The 17,026-nt window shown below is 45.7% G+C and overlaps 1 protein-coding gene across 4 annotated transcripts in view; it reads right to left on the reverse strand.

The window, feature by feature from the left end:
• The window catches only part of Slc41a2 (solute carrier family 41 member 2), a 104,074-nt gene extending 87,309 nt beyond the window's left edge, over positions 1 to 16,765 (reverse strand). Inside the window, exons 1-2 of one of the 4 annotated variants that reach the window (XM_029482529.2) lie at positions 16,112 to 16,765; positions 9,545 to 9,605 (exon numbers count right to left, since the gene is read on the reverse strand). The gene's annotated coding sequence lies outside the window, so the exon portion shown is untranslated. Of the gene's footprint in view, positions 1 to 4,357; positions 4,671 to 9,544; positions 9,606 to 15,578; positions 15,772 to 16,111 lie in introns of those variants that run through there. The other 3 variants (XM_021174397.3, XM_029482530.2, XM_021174396.3) reach the window with 3 other exon arrangements.
• Between the last annotated feature and the right edge of the window lie 261 nt (positions 16,766 to 17,026).

Genomic DNA, 17,026 nt, shown 5'->3' on the forward strand with positions numbered 1-17,026 from the left:
GCCTCGAACTCAGAAATCCGCCTGCCTCTGCCTCCCAAGTGCTAGGATTAAAGGCGTGCGCCACCACTGCCCGGCCCATTTCTTGTTCTGAACCTTTGACTTCATCATTCTTATCCACTGGACTCCCTACAATGTTTTTCTAGGTTACCCAAAGGAACCAAATTCTTGTGTGCATGTGTGTGTGTGTGTGTTCTCCTGAATTGAACACAGATCCTTGTCCATGCTAGGTGAATAATAGCTAAGCTGTATTGCCAGACTCCTGCAACCAATCCAAACTCCTTTAAAAATCTCCCCACTTCTATCTTTCTACCGCATTGTCCCTAACACCCAGAACATTTGCCTCTTTCAAAAGACCCAAGAGGAAGCATACGCCATCAAGAAAACCTCCCAGATTAATACAGAAGCAAGGGCACAGAGAGGAGAGAACAGAAAGCATCAAAATGACCAAACTGCAGTTGGTGACCACCCCCTCCCCTGCCCCCAGATCAGCCTTTCTCAATGCAGTGACAGGGAAGAAGGCTTATCTGTTATCTGGCTCACAGTCGGGAAGACAAGGCAGCAGCATGAGGTCATGCTGGATCGGAAGTCAGGAAGCAGACAGAGAGCAGCGCGGGTGCTCAACCTGATTGCCTTTTGAATCAATTTGACCTGATCCATGAAACTTTGCCCTCATAGGTCGGGTTTATCTTCCCTCTTCAGTTAAACATTTCTGGAAATACCTGGCACACCCAGAGATGTGTTTCCATGGTGATTATAAATCCAACCAAGCTGACAGTGAAAAAGTATATTACATTTACTGTTTATCATTTTGATTTCAGGGTTTTTTTTTCCCCCCAGACAGTATCTCATTATGCAGACCTAGAACTCTTCACATAGACCAGAATGGCCTCAAACTTACGGCAGTCTTCCTGCCTGTCTCCTTAGTGCTGGGATTATAGGTGCATACCTCCGCATACAGCTCCACTTAAAATGTTTTAAATAACTTGTAAGAGCTAAGAGTATCCATCAAGTCCCCCACCGCCAATTCCTATGTGAGAAAGGCACCTTGGACCTCCTGTGCTATGTAGGTAGTTCTGGCTCCCGAAGGTTAACATCCAATATGGCGCTGGGGTGGCGACACACACCTATCATCTGAAGCACTAGAGGGGTACCCATAGTTCAAGGCCAGGTTGTGCTACTTAGCAAGACCCTAAAAACACTGGCAGGAGGTGCAGCTCAATGTTAGAGTGCTTATCTACCATGTCCTGGGTCTCTTGGTTTGATCCCCAGAACTGTAAGCAGAGCTCTCCCCATTCCCAGTGCTCTCTCTCTGTTGGCTTGGGCATGCCATGGCACCCAGCTGGAAATAGGCAGAGGTGGGGGCAGATATATGACTTCCTTTTGCTGTTACATCCCAAGAAAAAAAAAATCCTATCCCCAGGCAAAGGTGTAAGAATGAGGAGCCAAGAGAGCAACTGATCTGTGGCTATGGGTGTAAACCAGGGGGGTTACAGCCATGTACACACTTTACCCGAACAGCATTTTAGCCAGCTTATTTAAAGGCACTCGGAAATGTAAAGAGTTACTAGTCCCCCCAAACACGCTTCCTGCAATAGAAACATGTACTGTTACACCAGAAAACCCGAGTGGGGTTCTCAACCCCCACACCAAGCAGCTCCAACTGCCTACAATACCAGTTCCAGGGGAAAACACCGCCCCTAGCTGCCAGCCCCCATGGGCAGCTGCACAGACATGCACACATACAATGTGCCCAAAATGGCCGTGCGCACACACTTACAAAGAACAAAAAATAAATCTTTTTCTTTTTAAATAAAAGAACAGCATCTCCTTTGGAGACGGGGCTAAAATATACAGAGTCAGCATGTAAGAATAATGTTGATGTTGTTAGCTTCGGCTGGAAACCTACCTAAACTGATTCATGAACTCCCAAGGCCGACTTAGGTAACTCAGAGTGACAGCAACTTTCTTGACAACTTGAGGAAGACTCACAAAGAGGGAAAGGGCAACCAGTCACCTTTCGCCACTCTGATCTCTGGCACTGCACAAACTTGACAAGTTCCAGCCAGAAGCCAGCCGCCACTCAAGAGCTAGCCAATGCCGTCAGACAATCATAAGGCTGCCGTGCCATAAAATGACATCAAATTCAGCAGCCCTAAAACTCGGCACAGCTAGAAGGAAGGCTAAGTATTTGTAAAACTGTGTTGAAACTTCCGCCCCCCCCGCCCCCACCCAAAAAAAGGGAGGGCAAGTCCTTTCTATGCTAATCCTTAGTACACCTCAGAGATCTTCAACTGACAGGAGGGTCACAGAAGCTGATTGCACTCTCAGGACTATAACATCCAGTATTCTCACAAAAAGAGTGAGAAGAAAGAGAGATTTAAATATATATATATGTATGTGTGTATATATGTATACATATGTATATATGTATGTATGTATACATATATACATATGTATACATACATATGTATACATACATACACACACACACACATATATATTTGAAACTTGGGGCACAGATAAAGCAAACCATGCTAAAAGCTGAGGCTGTGCACCTGCAGGTCTACTATTTCAGTGGCTGAGGTAGGAAGACTGGTAGAGGACACAGTTCAAGGCTACCCTGGCAAAATAGCAAAATCCCCCTCTTAAATGGTAGGAGGGGCCAATAATGAAATCCCAGTACTGGTGGAGGGAGTATTAAAACTTCAAGTCTAAACTGAACTATGTAAATTAACCTATCTCAAAAAAAAAAAAATTCAACAGATCAACCAACACAACTGTTAGACCATCTCAAATTTAGTAAGAAACTGTTGACAGAATAAACACAGGTGTGTCCACAGGAAGAGGAGTTAGCAAACAGGGTTCCACCGAGCACCCTCCCCTATGAAAACACTGTGATGTGAAACGCAATCCACGCGTCATCATGCAGAAGCAGGTGTGACATACTTTGCAACTGCTGGGATTAGGACAGGCAACATTAGCCCTGGTGGGCCCATCTTTTGAGAGAAGATCTCACGTAGCCCAGGCTGGCCTTCAAATCTCCAAGGACGCCCTTGAACCTCTCATGCTCCTATCTCCACTTCCCAAGCCTTAGTTAGAGGCACATCTTGCTAAGAACAGGGCTGTTTAGCTTTCTTTGATGGATGTCAGAACATGCTTTTCACTTCAGCAGAAAGGAAACTTCCAGCAGAACCCTACTGATCCCATACTTCTAGCTTCTTCATTTAGACGTCTATTTTTGTGGTTGTTTGTGTTTCTTGAGCCACAGTCTCACTACATAGCCCTGGCTGGCCTGGAACTTGAAGAGAGATCCACCTGCCTGCCTCTGCTTCCCGTAGCCACCTATATTTCTTTAAACTAACAGGTAGCCAGGTATGATGGCTCACACCTGTAGTCCCAGCACTCAAGCAGGACTACCATAAATTTGAGACCAACCTGGGCTCCAGTTCACATAATGTCTCAAATAAATAAATAAATAGGTAAAATGGTCTGTATTGATACACAAGTGAAATTGCCCAAAAAGAAACCGAAAGTAGAATCAATAGTTCTCATGAGGTGCTTCTATAAGCTGACAAGATGCCATAATAATATTAATATGAATCACATTTCTTCACCATTTCTCCAGCTCATAGAGCCCTGAATGGCCATCTCAGTGTAGAACCTAAGAGCCAGCCATTCATTCACCAGGGCTCAGGTCAGGAGCCACTGTCACTCAGAACCCATACCAGCCTAGGCTTTTCTATTTTGCCCTTTTCACACACTCCCAACTCTTATAGGGTTCAATGGTTTTCAAAGCAAACCCACTTCTAAAACCAACTTAAAACCTGTACTTGACTCTTTGTATACTTAAAATGAGAGGTAAAAGAGAAGATTTCAGAATGGTCAGGTACAGAGAAGATGCCAAGAGGTCAAAGTTAAAAATGAAGAAGAGAGAATGAGATCGAGAAAGGGCAAAGCAGACATGACGAAGTTTAAAAGAGAAACAAAGCTGTCCCTTTGCAAAGGGACAACCCTTGCTCCGTGTAAGGTTTTCATCTTTATTCTCTATATTAAGTTCAAAGATGTCCCATAGAAAGTCATATGCATACATATGTATGGAAGTGTCACGAATTCCATAATTCTGTAGGCTTGCTGATAAACAGTAAATACAATAATACCTGCTCGCTTTTACAGGTCAAACGTCCACTCAGTACTTCCAGCCAGCCAAGAACCAGGTCTTATTTCTGTTCTGAACGAGCAGGGCTCCTACCTGACCAGGAGGCCCACCGCAGTCCTTAGGTGGCGAAATGAGAGACACACACGGGATGGCTCCCACACTGAGGCAGGTCTAACTCAGACAACCGCTAACCAACCTCACCTTCATCACAGCAGCGTGTTCCAGGGAGATGAATGAAGTCAGATCTCACCCGCGACCGAGCAGTTCTGCTTTCCTTCAGTCCGCTCAGGTGCTCAAACTCACTAGAAAAGTCTGCTTGCTGATAAAGCCAATTTCAGGAACGTGGCATCAGGTTACTCAATTATGTTGGCATCAAATTGAAATAATGATCTGGCTTTTCCTATCTTTACTCTGGCAATCAAATCCCTCCTCTACCTTTGGTCAAGGCTGAGTATTTCTTAGTTGGCTATCAGTTGAAACCAAACCAAACCAAACCAAATAGAAATGAGGCAGGCACCCTAGATAATCGGGTTGCCAGCGCAACTTAAAGTTGAAGGTAAAACTCTTTCCTTCCACTGGGCCTGCACGGGACAGGCTCTCAACAGTCAATCAAGAATGGGGCGGGGCTTGTGGATTCTACCTCTTACTGGTGAACTATTGCTGATTGACAGACTGAGAGGAGGAGCCACTGTCGCCAGTTGTGTATCTCAATCTAAACCGGTCCCCAGGCTCCAAAGGCTATTTCCAATCCCATGGACACACAGTACCTAGTCAAACCCTGTGCTCCTGGAAAAGGCCAGGTGTACGGGAATGGAAGGGACGAGAGAGACTAAGAGCAATCACCATGCGTTACATACATGTATGACCGTCAAAGAACATATTTTTTAAAACCCACTCCCTACGTCTATAGCTCAGCAGTCTTCATTTTTCTTGTTTGTTACACACAAATTATCTGCAATGGAAAAAAGATTTTACAGAAAAAGAAAAACTATTTATTGTGGGAGTGAACGCTCCTGAGACAGTCCGTCCTCAGCACTCTGTTCTCAGGTCCAGAGGTGGCGGAAACCAGCTCAGAAACTAGGGGAAATAGACCAGGCTTTCTCAGAACATCTTTGTGAGCTACATGGGAGGTACAGGTCTGACTGGGAGCAAGTCCAGGTCATTAGCCTGGACTCCCAGTACTCAGAGGCTTGAGACAGGAGGGTTGCAAATTTAAGGGCAGCCCAGGCTTTGTAGGAGTGAGTTCTGGTCACTTTGTGGTATGTGTTCAGAAGTGTCTCAAAAACAAAATGGGGGTATAGTACTTGCCTAGCATGTCCTGGGTTCAAATCCTGTCTCCAAAAACAAACAAACAAACAAACATGCCAGGAGAGATGGCTCAGCAGTTAAGAAGCACTGACTGTTCTTCCAGAGGTTGTGAGTTCAATTCCCAGCAACCACATGCTGTCTCACAACCATCTGTAGTGGGATCTGATGCCCCCTTCTGGTGTGTCTGAAGACAGCTACAGTGTACTCATATACATAAAATAAGTAAATAATTAAAAAATAATTTATTAAAAGAAAAGAAGAAAGGGCACATACTTCTACTGAACAATGTTAGGCATTAAGGAACCCTAGTGGTCTTTTCGATGGTTTGCCTGTTTGGGGGATGTGGGGTTGAACCCAAAAGCACAGCGTGCTAAACTCATGTTCTGCCGCTAAGTTACACTGTGTGGAAGCACGGTGCTCTACAAGGAAATATCGCTAATCTAGGAAGGTTAATAGCATAGAGATTGCTAATAGATTTTTTTGAAAAAAAATTTTAATTACTATAAAATGTTATCAAGGTCCTGCTATGTAGTTCAGGCTATCCTGGAATCTGCCCAGGCCTGCCTCAAAATCCTCTGGTTACATAATCATAATTCACACTTGGAAAACTGAGTCACAAGCGGTTGAACTAATATCCCCTTATTTATAAAGTTAGTATGCTAAGGACACTGCACTTGAACTCAGGGCCAGCTGGGTGACACAGAAGCCACTGCAGGTGTTCCAGACTATCCCATGGCCAGCATGTATGGGCATGTGTGTGGCTAAGGATTCGAAGAGGCCGCTCTGATTCACAGGCGAACTCACTTTGCATTATCTTCTATTAAGTAATCAGTGGAGGAATATCTTCTGACAGCCCAGATATGCATGCCATAGCTGGCTTGTTTGTATATGTCATGTGGAGCCGTGCAGACTAAAGCACCAGCTCCCTCCACTCATTTACACAAAGCTCTTTACTAGTCTATGAGATTTTGATACAAAGGTCCACGTATTCCTCAGGACTTGACAAAAAGTGCCCACGAGAAAGACTAAAACTTTAAAGGGTAAGTAAGATCCAAGGAAATTGGGGTGTGGAGAGAGGGCGGACAGGAGACGGGGTTGGGGGGAGCAATACAATGAAGTAAATGGAAGCCAGACAGAAAACCACACAGAGAGCATGGAGAGCTCTAAGTCACAGCTCACATGACCAAACATCAAGTGGCCATCAAGAGAAGTCCAGGAATTCCTAGCCAGGAGGAAAGCACAGAGGAGGCCCCTAAGAAGTGCTCAAAAGCATTTACCCATGGGGAGTAGGACAGCAGGTTAGATTTCTTCAAAGGGCTGACGCATCTTAATGAATCATTTCCCTAGAGCTGACTCTTGACTAAATTACACTGCAATGAAAATGAGCAAGTTTGTGCATAATACTTTCCAACGTCTGCAATTACTTTAGGATAATTACAGAGGGCCAGTGAGATAGCTCAGTGGATACAGGCGCTTGCCACCAGGCCCAAAGAACCAAGTTTGATTGCCAGGTACCGTATGGTGTTAAGGTGAAAACTGACTCCTGCAAGTTGTCCTCAGTGCTCCACCAGCGCCCATGGCACAAATGTGTAGGCCTGTGCACACACAATACACACACACACACTCGCGCGCGCACACTCACGCACATGGAAATACGTTTTAAAGATGCATACATGTTAACAGTTTCAATTTAGTTTTAAAGCTATTTCTATATTAGCAAAGTTTGATTCTGACAATCTACTCTAAAATAGATAAACTTACTTACAAAACTAGCCAAGTTTCAACACCCCCAAAATCTACAGATAGGCAAGTTTGAACTGAAACCTTTCTACTTCTCACAAAATTTTCAAAGCTGCTTTCCAGTTATCAGAACCATATGCCAACAGAATTCTTCCTTTGTTTCTCGATTTAGTTTTGTGACATCACAGTACTGTGATAGCAGAGACACTCTCTGGAAACAAACTGACATCATTAAATTCATCCCCATGAGTTCTCTGGGGCTTACGAATGCTCTAATTTTACCACTTCAAAGAGCAAAACCTCTCTCTCCTGATGGCTCTGGGGACTTTAATCTTACTTGCTTTGTCCCCAGCATCTGTAAAAAGCTGCCTTTGTCAAAAGCTCAGAATGCCGGCCTGCTCAAATGTGCATGTGTGCTAGATTTCTGGTCCTGTGGGCCACCTGTCCCATTCTATACTTCTAAGTAAAAATCAAAATTTATTACTCTTATTACTGTTTGTTGTTGTTGCTGCTGTTGTTTTGAGTCAGGGTTTTGGGTATACCAGGCTGGCCTGGAACTCGCTATAGCAGAGCTGACATGATCTTGAACTCCTGATCTTTCAGAAGCTGGGACTACAGGAGAGATCACCATAGCCAGAACCTTCCTCCAACATCTCTACCACTGTGTGGCTGTAAGAGAGTATTTTGGGTTGCATAGCTTTTAAAAGAATAAACAAAGGTAGTTCTAACCCTAGTGTTTTAAGTGAGAAAAATATTCCAATAAAACCTTTTTGCCCAAGAAAGTCTAACTAAAAATAAAACAGTCCTGATATCAGGAAATATCCCCATTTTGTCTTTTGTTGTTGCTGTTTTACATTTGTTTGTTTGCTTTTTTTGAAACAGGGTTTCAGTCTGTAGTTCTGGCTGTCCTGGCACTTCCTGTGAAGAGGAGGCTAACCTCAAGCTTGACGCAATTCTCCTGCCGCTGCCTTCTGCGCCACAATTACAGCTGTAGGGCACCACATTCAGTCACACTGGGTTTTTTTGTTCCACATTTATTTGTGGGTGTGTTCTCGAGTGCATGCCTGCATGCATGCATACGTATGTGTGTGTGAATGTGCGTGTATCACATCATGAACACGGAGGCTGGACATGTGTGGAGGTCAGAGAACTAGTTTCAAGGGGTTGGTTCTCTCTATCCACTACAGGAGTCCTGGGGATCAAACTCAGGTTGTCAGGCTTGGTGGCCAAAGCCACCTCCTGCTGAGCCACCTCCCGCCCTGATTTGCTTTTGTTTTATTCTTTTGAGATAGGGCTCTCTCCTTAGCCCAGGCTGCCCTCAGACTCATGACAGTCCTCCTGACTCAATCTCTCCAAGTCCTGGAATACAGATATAAGCCACCAAACGTGGCTCACTGTGTCATATGTCATGAGACTCAACGAACATATGCTTAGTCCCTACTCTGTGCCAGGTACTGACTGGTTACAAACATGTTTAGTCCCTACTATGCACCAGGTATTATACCAGTTACCTGGCACAATGTGAAAAGGCAGAAGCAAGCTCTTAGAGCTTCCTATCTTGGAGCAAAAAGGGCAAACAAATAGGGAACCTTTATGAAATGGGAACAGAAACAAAGGGAAGATTCTTCAGATCAGACTGGAAGCAGATTTTGAAATGCCTGTATCACTAGGCCAAGAAATATAAAGTTTCTGACTGAGTTGAGAAAGACAAAGGACCTAAAGAGATCTTAGGGTGATAGCTATCTCACCAGTGAATCAGGTCCTGATTAGATCCAAGGGCATCTTACTTCCTCTACAATCAACCCAAGTTCCTTAAGAAAGCTAACTATATCCCAACAACAAGCCCTTAACCCTATGGTCCAGCAATATCTATGTTCAACGTAGTCTTGTTTTCTACTTTATTTAACTATTGTGACAGTCTCAATGTAGCCCTGGCTGGCCTGGAACTTGCTAGAGAGAACTGGCCTCAAGCTCACAGAGATCTGCCTGCCTCTACCTACCAAGGTCTAAAAGCATGGGTCACCATGTCTGGCCTACTTTAATGTTTCAAGACGTGTTGGTCACATAACTATCTACACTGTTTGATAACTTATTAGGTGCTTAGAGTTGGAAGATGACCTAGTGTACCGAGTTCTCCTTAGCCTGGGCTTTTTTTTTTTTTTCTTGTTGTTGTTTGGTTGTTGTGTTTCATTGAGAATGTGTCTCATGCAGCCCACGCTTCCCCACACTCTATAGCCAGGGAATCAGTTCAGTGAGTAAGAGGACTTATGTCTTGAACAATCATGAAGACCTGAGTTTGAATCCCGGGGACCCATGTCAAAAAGCCAGATGTGACCATACCTGTACATATAATCCCAACACGGTGGAGGACGGAGACAGAATGACCACTGGGGCTTGCCACCTGTAAGCAGATACCCAGGTTCAAAGAGAGACCCTCTCTCAAGGGAATATATGGCAAAGGGTGACACAGTAAGACACCTGTGTGTAACCACCCAGGCATCTGCTCACACCACATGCACATAGACACCCAAAATAAAACAGAAAAGGGAAGAAGAAACCAAGTGTGGATTTAATCTTAGTTCTCCAGCTGGCTTCTACCAGAAATGAATTCTAGAGTATTTTAACAATATTAAGTCTCGTCTGACTTCTTGAGTCCAATCTCCGTTTTTTGTTTGTTTGCTTGTTTGTTTGTTTTTCTCTTGATGTGATGATGAACTCGGGACCCTTATGCCTCAGTCTCCATCCAGAGTAACTGGAGCTACAGGCATCACACCATACCCTGCTTGATCGCAACTGCTGCCACTGCCAAAGACCACTCCTCCAAGCTATACCCTCAGGCCTGATCTCAATTTTACTAGGCTCTAGAAAGAGAAAGGGGTCAGAAGCATATTGAAAAACAAACAAACAAACAAATCATCAACAGGATCAACTAGACTTAAGAGAGGTCATCATGGAAAAGCAAGGTGAGACACAGGAAAGCCAGAATGGGCGGGGCACAGCAGCCTCCACTTTCAATCCTGGCTCTGGGAAGGCAGAGGCAAGTGGATTCCTGGGAGCATGAGGTCAGCATGGTTCCAGGCCAGCCAGGGTTACAGTGAGAACCTGTCTCAAAAGGAAGTCTCTCTGTCTCTGCCCCTCCTGCCTCGTGGTACCTCCTAGGCGGTCAGCCATACATAGCAGGAGCTGAATATCTCCATCCCAGCCACAAGCTGTTGGAAACTTACTGAAGTGGACCATGAAATGCAAATATTGTACATTTTATGAGAGAAGTTCATGGCCACAGAAGCTGCTCGTGCTCTGGGTGAGGAGCGGAAGGGTTGCGTGGTCCGAATCAGTGTTGGGAATGACAAATGGGGGCTCCCCCTGCCCCTCTCCCACTGCCGCCAGGGCAGTGTGCCTGCCGTTCAGTCAGGGCATTCTTTTTTTTTTAAATATTTTTTTATTACATATTTTCCTCAATTACATTTCCAATGCTATCCCAAAAGTCCCCCATACCCTCCCCCCCCCCACTTCCCTACCCACCCATTCCCACTTTTTGGCCCTGGCGTTCCCCTGTACTGGGGCATATAAAGTTTGCGTGTCCAATGGGCCTCTTTCCAGTGATGGTCGACTAGGCCATCTTTTGATACAAATGCAGCTAGAGACAAGAGCTCCGGGGTACTGGTTAGTTCATCATGTTGTTCCAACTATAGGGTTGCAGATCCCTTTAGCTCCTTGGGTACTTTCTCTAGCTCCTCCATTGGGGGCCCTGTGATCCATCCAATAGCTGACTGTGAGCATCCACTTCTGTGTTTGCTAGGCCCCGGCATAGTCTCACAAGAGACAGCTATATCAGCGTCCTTTCAGCAAAATCTTGCTAGTGTATGCAATGGTATCATCGTTTGAGGGCTAATTATGGGATGGATCCCTGGCAGTCAGGGCATTCTTATAACAGACCAAGAAGTGGAGAGAGAGGAAGCACAGATGTGTTTGAGGATGGGCAGGTGGATGCAGGGTGGATGTCAATCCGAGCTGGTCACTGCAAAAAGAATTCTTAATGCAAGAAGAGAACAGTTTTCCTGGACTGCAGCACAGTGGCCGGGGCTCAAAAGAGCTAGCAGGATCTGAAAGTTTTTCAGTACGCTGCCATAAAACCCTTATACAAAGAAGGAAAGAAGCCTTTGGAACCAAAGCACCCAAAATTCAGCACTGTCACTCCACGTGTCCTGAAACACAAACACATTACTCTGAAGAAATGACATATTAAGACAAACAAGGAAGAGGTGCAGATTGCCAAGACATGTAAGCTGTCCTCAATGAGAGCTTCCACTCCTGAGTCCAGTCCAGAATAAGCTCTCAAGAATACATATATGTATATGCATGTATACATCCATGTGTGTGTATACATATATCTCTATGTATATTAAAAAGAACAGCAGACACTGATCCAACCTTGGGGAAAAGAACGAAGAGCTGAATGAAGGAAAGCTTTCTCCTTTTTTCTACTCAGACCTTTTTTTTTTTTTTTGAGAACGATCTCTGGACTTACTACAATATTATCTTCCAATTATTTCTTACTCTTGCCTTTTCTCCCCATCTTCTGGCGCACACTTTCTTAAATATTGCAAGTTTTGCTCAAATCTCTAGAAATTCCTCTTTTAATTTTAAATTTTTTGGTTTTTTTTTTTTTTTTTTTGAGACAGTGTCTCTCTACACAGCCCTGGCTGTAGACCAGGCTGACCTCAAATTCAGAGAGATTATCATGCCCATTTCCACCAAGCCTGGCTAAAACATTCTCCAATCCTATTCGTACCTGTCCTTTCCATCCTTAACTCAAAATTCCTATTTCCTTAGTAGCTGCTCAGCAAGAAAGGAAAATGGCTAAATCCACCGACATAAAGGTTAAACTAGATGGGGCTGGAGAGACAGCTCAGAGGTCAACAGCTCCTCTCGAGGGTCCACATGGCAGCTCACAAGACTATCTATGTTCATTTCTATGTATTTTAAAGGTAAATAAACTTAACTGCAGTCATTTCACAGAGATAAGGGGTCCCTAGAAAAATTCACTACATAAATCAGACAAATCCACTCAGACCATAATTTCCCAGGGATTGAGGTGTGAACAGTGGTGCACACCTTCAATCCCAGCACTAGGGAGGCAAAAGCAGGTGAATCTCTGGGAGTTCAAAGCCAGCCTCGTCTACATAGTGAATCCCAGGACAGCCAGGGCTACGTAAGAGAGACACTGTCTCAGAAAACGAAACTGGAAAACAACCAGAAATCAATCCCCCCAAACCTGTCAGTTTTCACTGCCACCTGCTTGTAGAAAATCTTGGGGTGATTTTCTTTATTTGTAACAGTTTCACTTGGTAGCCCTGGCTGGCCTTAAACCCACAGAGCTCCAGTACTGGAATTACAGGTATGTACCACCTTGCCCAGTTTACAGATAGCCTTCCTCAACAAGTGGTCCCAAAGCTGCAGGGAGCTGAGGAGGACATGTGGAACAGCGAATAATAGATCAAGGTTTATTCTTACACTGTTGACCAAGCTCATTAGGGAAATCAGCAAGAACACACTGAGGCTCCATATTGAAGCTGTCAGCTGATTTCTAAGGGAGGCCACAGGTGAGGCACAAGAACGGTTCAATTATGTGTTCTTTCGTTTACAGGTTGGAGGGCACTACTGGGCTGTCTCTCACCTACTTTACATCAGTTGCTCTCCATTATTTCTCCATGGAAATCTTTGACCTCCTTCTTTTCTCTAAAATTCCTGAAGTTTGATAGCATATGTTCAAACAGTAACAGATTTCCTTGCATGACCAGACCATTCAGTCTCCTGCGCCTTTTCTTAGAACCACCCACACCTCTTACAAACGGCATCTTTAGCGAAGAACCTTACCAAGTCGGTTAGGTTAGAACCCTCTCCCAGGTATGTGATGTAGTGGGTCTGGATCCTTCATCTCGGTGTCCCACCACCAGGCCTGTCTTCAGCAGGAATCATTTTAAGATGGTTTTCCCAGAACCCCCCCCCCCTCTCTAGGGATGCCTCCTTTCAGCACCTCTCTATCCACTGCCCCCTCCCCTGCTCTTCACCTATGCATTCCTGCTCCTCCACACATAGTCAGGGTTAAGTCCCATCTCCTCCCCCAGGGCCAAACCCATTGCCATGGCTCATCTACTGCTACAGTGGCCTTACATCAAGTTCCTTGCCATACAAGTTCCATCAGATACTTTTTTCTTTAGTAGCAATTAGATCCATGGAGAAGAGAACTGGAATTCAGAGAAAGGCCATCTCTAGAAGAGATGGGAAGAAAGACCTTAGGCTGTATTTGTACACACACAGAAATTCCCCATGCAGAAATCAAGGCGACTGTCATTCAGTTCCAGGTGACTCTTAATCTCAGCTCCGGCAACATGTTTTTCACTCGAGGTGCCAGCGGATGCCTGCAAGCCCAGTACTTGGGAAGCAGAGACAGAAGGATTGCTGCAAGCTCAAGGCCAGCCTGATCTACACACACACACACACACACAGAGAGAGAGAGAGAGAGAGAGAGAGAGAGAGAGAGAGACCTAAAAAAGCAAATATAATGTCTAGCATCTTACATATATCATAACTGCAATAGAAACTACACAGACTGAAAGAAGAAAAGTCCTTTTTACTTTACTGGGAAGTACATGAGATTTTGTTTGAGTGATTTGTTTAACATCCAGCATAAATTACTTGTAGCTAATAAGTGAAACTTTTCAAACATAAAATATACAAAAATAGCCTAAAGTCCCAGCAAGACACCCAGGACCATACCTCCTGTGGCTTTTATCAAGAAAGCCAAAGAAAGAAAATCACAATAAAATGCCCAGGAATGACCAGGTAAAAGGTGAAGCATTCTGAAAGATTCAAATGCCTCTTAATCATATTTTTATGCAACTTTGCCAGTGCCAGTCAAGAATCTAGAATTTCTCCTATAATGAATAAGACATCTCAGCAGCAATAACAAAAAAATCAAATAAAACAACAAAAATAGGGGTGGAGGGTCTAAACAGATATTTCTCCAAAACAGATACACATATGGCCAATAAGCATACGAAAGGCTTTTTTTTTTTTTTTTTTTGGTTTTTTCGAGACAGGGTTTCTCTGTGTAGCCCTGGCTGTCCTGGCACTCACTTTGTAGACCAGGCTGGCCTCGAACTCAGAAATCCGCCTGCCTCTGCCTCCCGAGTGCTGGGATTAAAGGCGTGCGCCACCACGCCCGGCTCACGAAAGGCTTTTTAATCTCTTGTCTGAGATGCAAATTAAAACCAGGAAAAGATATCAAGTCACAACCACTAGGATAGTTTAAAAAAAAACAGTATAAAATGACAAGTGTCGGTGGTTGGCGGTTTAAGGAAAACACAGCCCGCATAAACTGTTTGGTGGAGTATAAAACATAGCAACAACTTTGATTAGTGTCTGAAAGTTTCTCAAAAAATGTTAAGTACCAAGCAACTCCACACCTAAGGTTTGGGGCATTTAAAATACACACCCACAGAAATTCTAGCAGCATCATATCCGATGGCTACAAGGTGAAAAGCAATGAATGCCATTTCATTAACTGGTGAATGGGCACACACCACATTATCAGTCATTCAGCTCTAAGAAAGTAGAGAGCCGACCCACACTAATTACACCATGAATGAGCTTTGAAAACAGTAGGCTACTTGAAGGAAGTCAGACAAAAAGCCACAGACACATTGGTTGGGTGTGGTACAAACCTGTGTGAGATCACCACTTGAGAAATTGAGGCAGGAGGACCACGAATTTAGATTAGCCTGAACTATAAGGGAAGAGTCAAAATCTTGTCTTTAAACGGAGAAGGTGGGAAACCACAAATACTGTATGATTTCATTAGTGTCTCCAAAGAACAAATGCATAGGTACAGAAAAATTAGTTGGAGCAGTGGGGTGAATGGGTGGCAAGCAAGTAAAAGGTATAGGGTTTCGTTTGGAGATATATCTATCTATCTATCTATCTATCTATCTATCTATCTATCTATATATATATATATAGATAGATAGATCTATATATAGAGATAGATAGATAGTAGTGACAGTTACAAAACTAGATGAATACACGTAAAGCCACCTTTGGGAGAGATAAGCAGCACCTATGGTACATGACTCATCGCTCAATCAAGCGTCCATTTACAAAAAGATGACACCAGGCACTATACCTAAGAACGTAATATATAGGTAACACGCAAACATGCCAGCTCTAGCCATAAATGGACACCGAGGCTTCTTAAAATTGAGGCATAGTGTGCATCCATAAAGCCAAGAACTGGGTGGCAACGCTGCTGAGCCCCGAAGCAGGCTCCAGGGGTGAGCGCAATCCGCCTCGCAGCATCTGCATCCGAGCTCACCTTCCTCCATCCCTCGGCGCGTGCCCCCAGTCATGGCCACCGGAGCGGGTCAGCGGCGGGCAAGGCTGGGCAGAGCCGGGCGGCCTCGGGTCCCGCCGGCCGAGCCTCCAGCTCGGGCCGCACCACCGCCCTCCTACACCTAGCTGTGCCTCAGCCTCCGCTCCCGCCACGGCCGCCTGCGCTGATCCGGAGCGCGGCGACGCTCCGGGAGTCGGTGAGCCCGGCCCAGCCCCGCGGGCCCGCCTCGCCTCCTCGCTGCCACTGACAGACGCCCGATGCCCGCGGCCACTTGCGCGCACCCCGCCCCGCCCCGCGCACGCGCGCAGCCGGCTGGGCCCGCGGAGAGCCGCTGATGTGGCCGCCCGGAGGCTACCCGGATCCGCGGCCGCGCCCCGGCAGCCGCCCGCCCGCCGGCTAGCTCGCCTGCCCGCTTGACCGCTCGCCCTCCTGCCAGCTCCGACTCCTGGCTGGTTAGCTTAGGCTGTCCTTCGCATCCTCCCAACCGCATCCCAGCCCGCGCATCCTCCTCTCACCGCTCTGTCAGCCCCGGGCCTCGTCGGGGGTCCAGCTCGCGTTCCTTGCGGAGCGGAATGAAACCGAGGACGTGGGAGTCGTTCGTTGCGCTCTTCTGGGAGGCCAAAGGACGGGGAGGAGACGTGCGGGCAGCGCGTCACGCCCTCCGAGCGCCTGGCAGGGTCAGAGCCAAGTGCACGGGCGCTGCTCAGCCGAGCTTTGCAGTTTGCCCACGCTCGAGTTTTGGGAGCCAAGGTAGACTTGAGCCAGAATTTGCCTAGGAAAATCGGGGGCTGCTTCCATGACTGTTTGTGAAGCACCTAGTATGTGCGGTTCAGCTAGTGGGACTCCACCATCCCACCCTGCAAAGATGTGAGCCCCAGAGCACTGACTCTTGGGGGAAAGCTGCTCGTTTTGATTCTGAGGCTATTATTCTATTACCTCAGACCAAAGTTTTCACCATATTAAGATGGGGGTAATTTAGCACCTTTTCAGGTGGGGACAGGGACACACACACACACACAGACACTTCCATCTGACTGGGCATGATGGCACCTGTCTTTAATCTCAGAGCCAGGTGGTTCTCAGTGAGTTCAAGACCAGTTCTCTACTCAGCAAGTTCCAGGAAAACCAGGGTTACATAGTGAGACCTTGTCTCAAAACAAAACAACAACCACCACCCTCATTTTCTTGTGGGTTTTTTTTTTTTTTTTAAACCCTAGAGGACAAAGTCTCTCTGTGCAGCTCTGGCTGGCTGCCTTTGAACTCACAGAGAGCTGTCTGCCTCAGCCTCTCAACGCTGGGATTGAAGGCGCACGCCTTCATTTTCCAATCTTCCCTCAAACTCTTACCCTTCCTGTTCTGGAATTACAGGTATGTACTGTTGTGCCCAGCCCTAGATCAAATTTTCTGTGTGTGGGCTGGGTGCGCGCGGG

Source organism: Mus caroli, unplaced genomic scaffold (genome assembly GCF_978045245.1).
Source record: "Mus caroli unplaced genomic scaffold, Mus_caroli_1 scaffold_9, whole genome shotgun sequence".
In the NCBI taxonomy this organism is placed as follows: domain Eukaryota; kingdom Metazoa; phylum Chordata; class Mammalia; order Rodentia; family Muridae; genus Mus; species Mus caroli.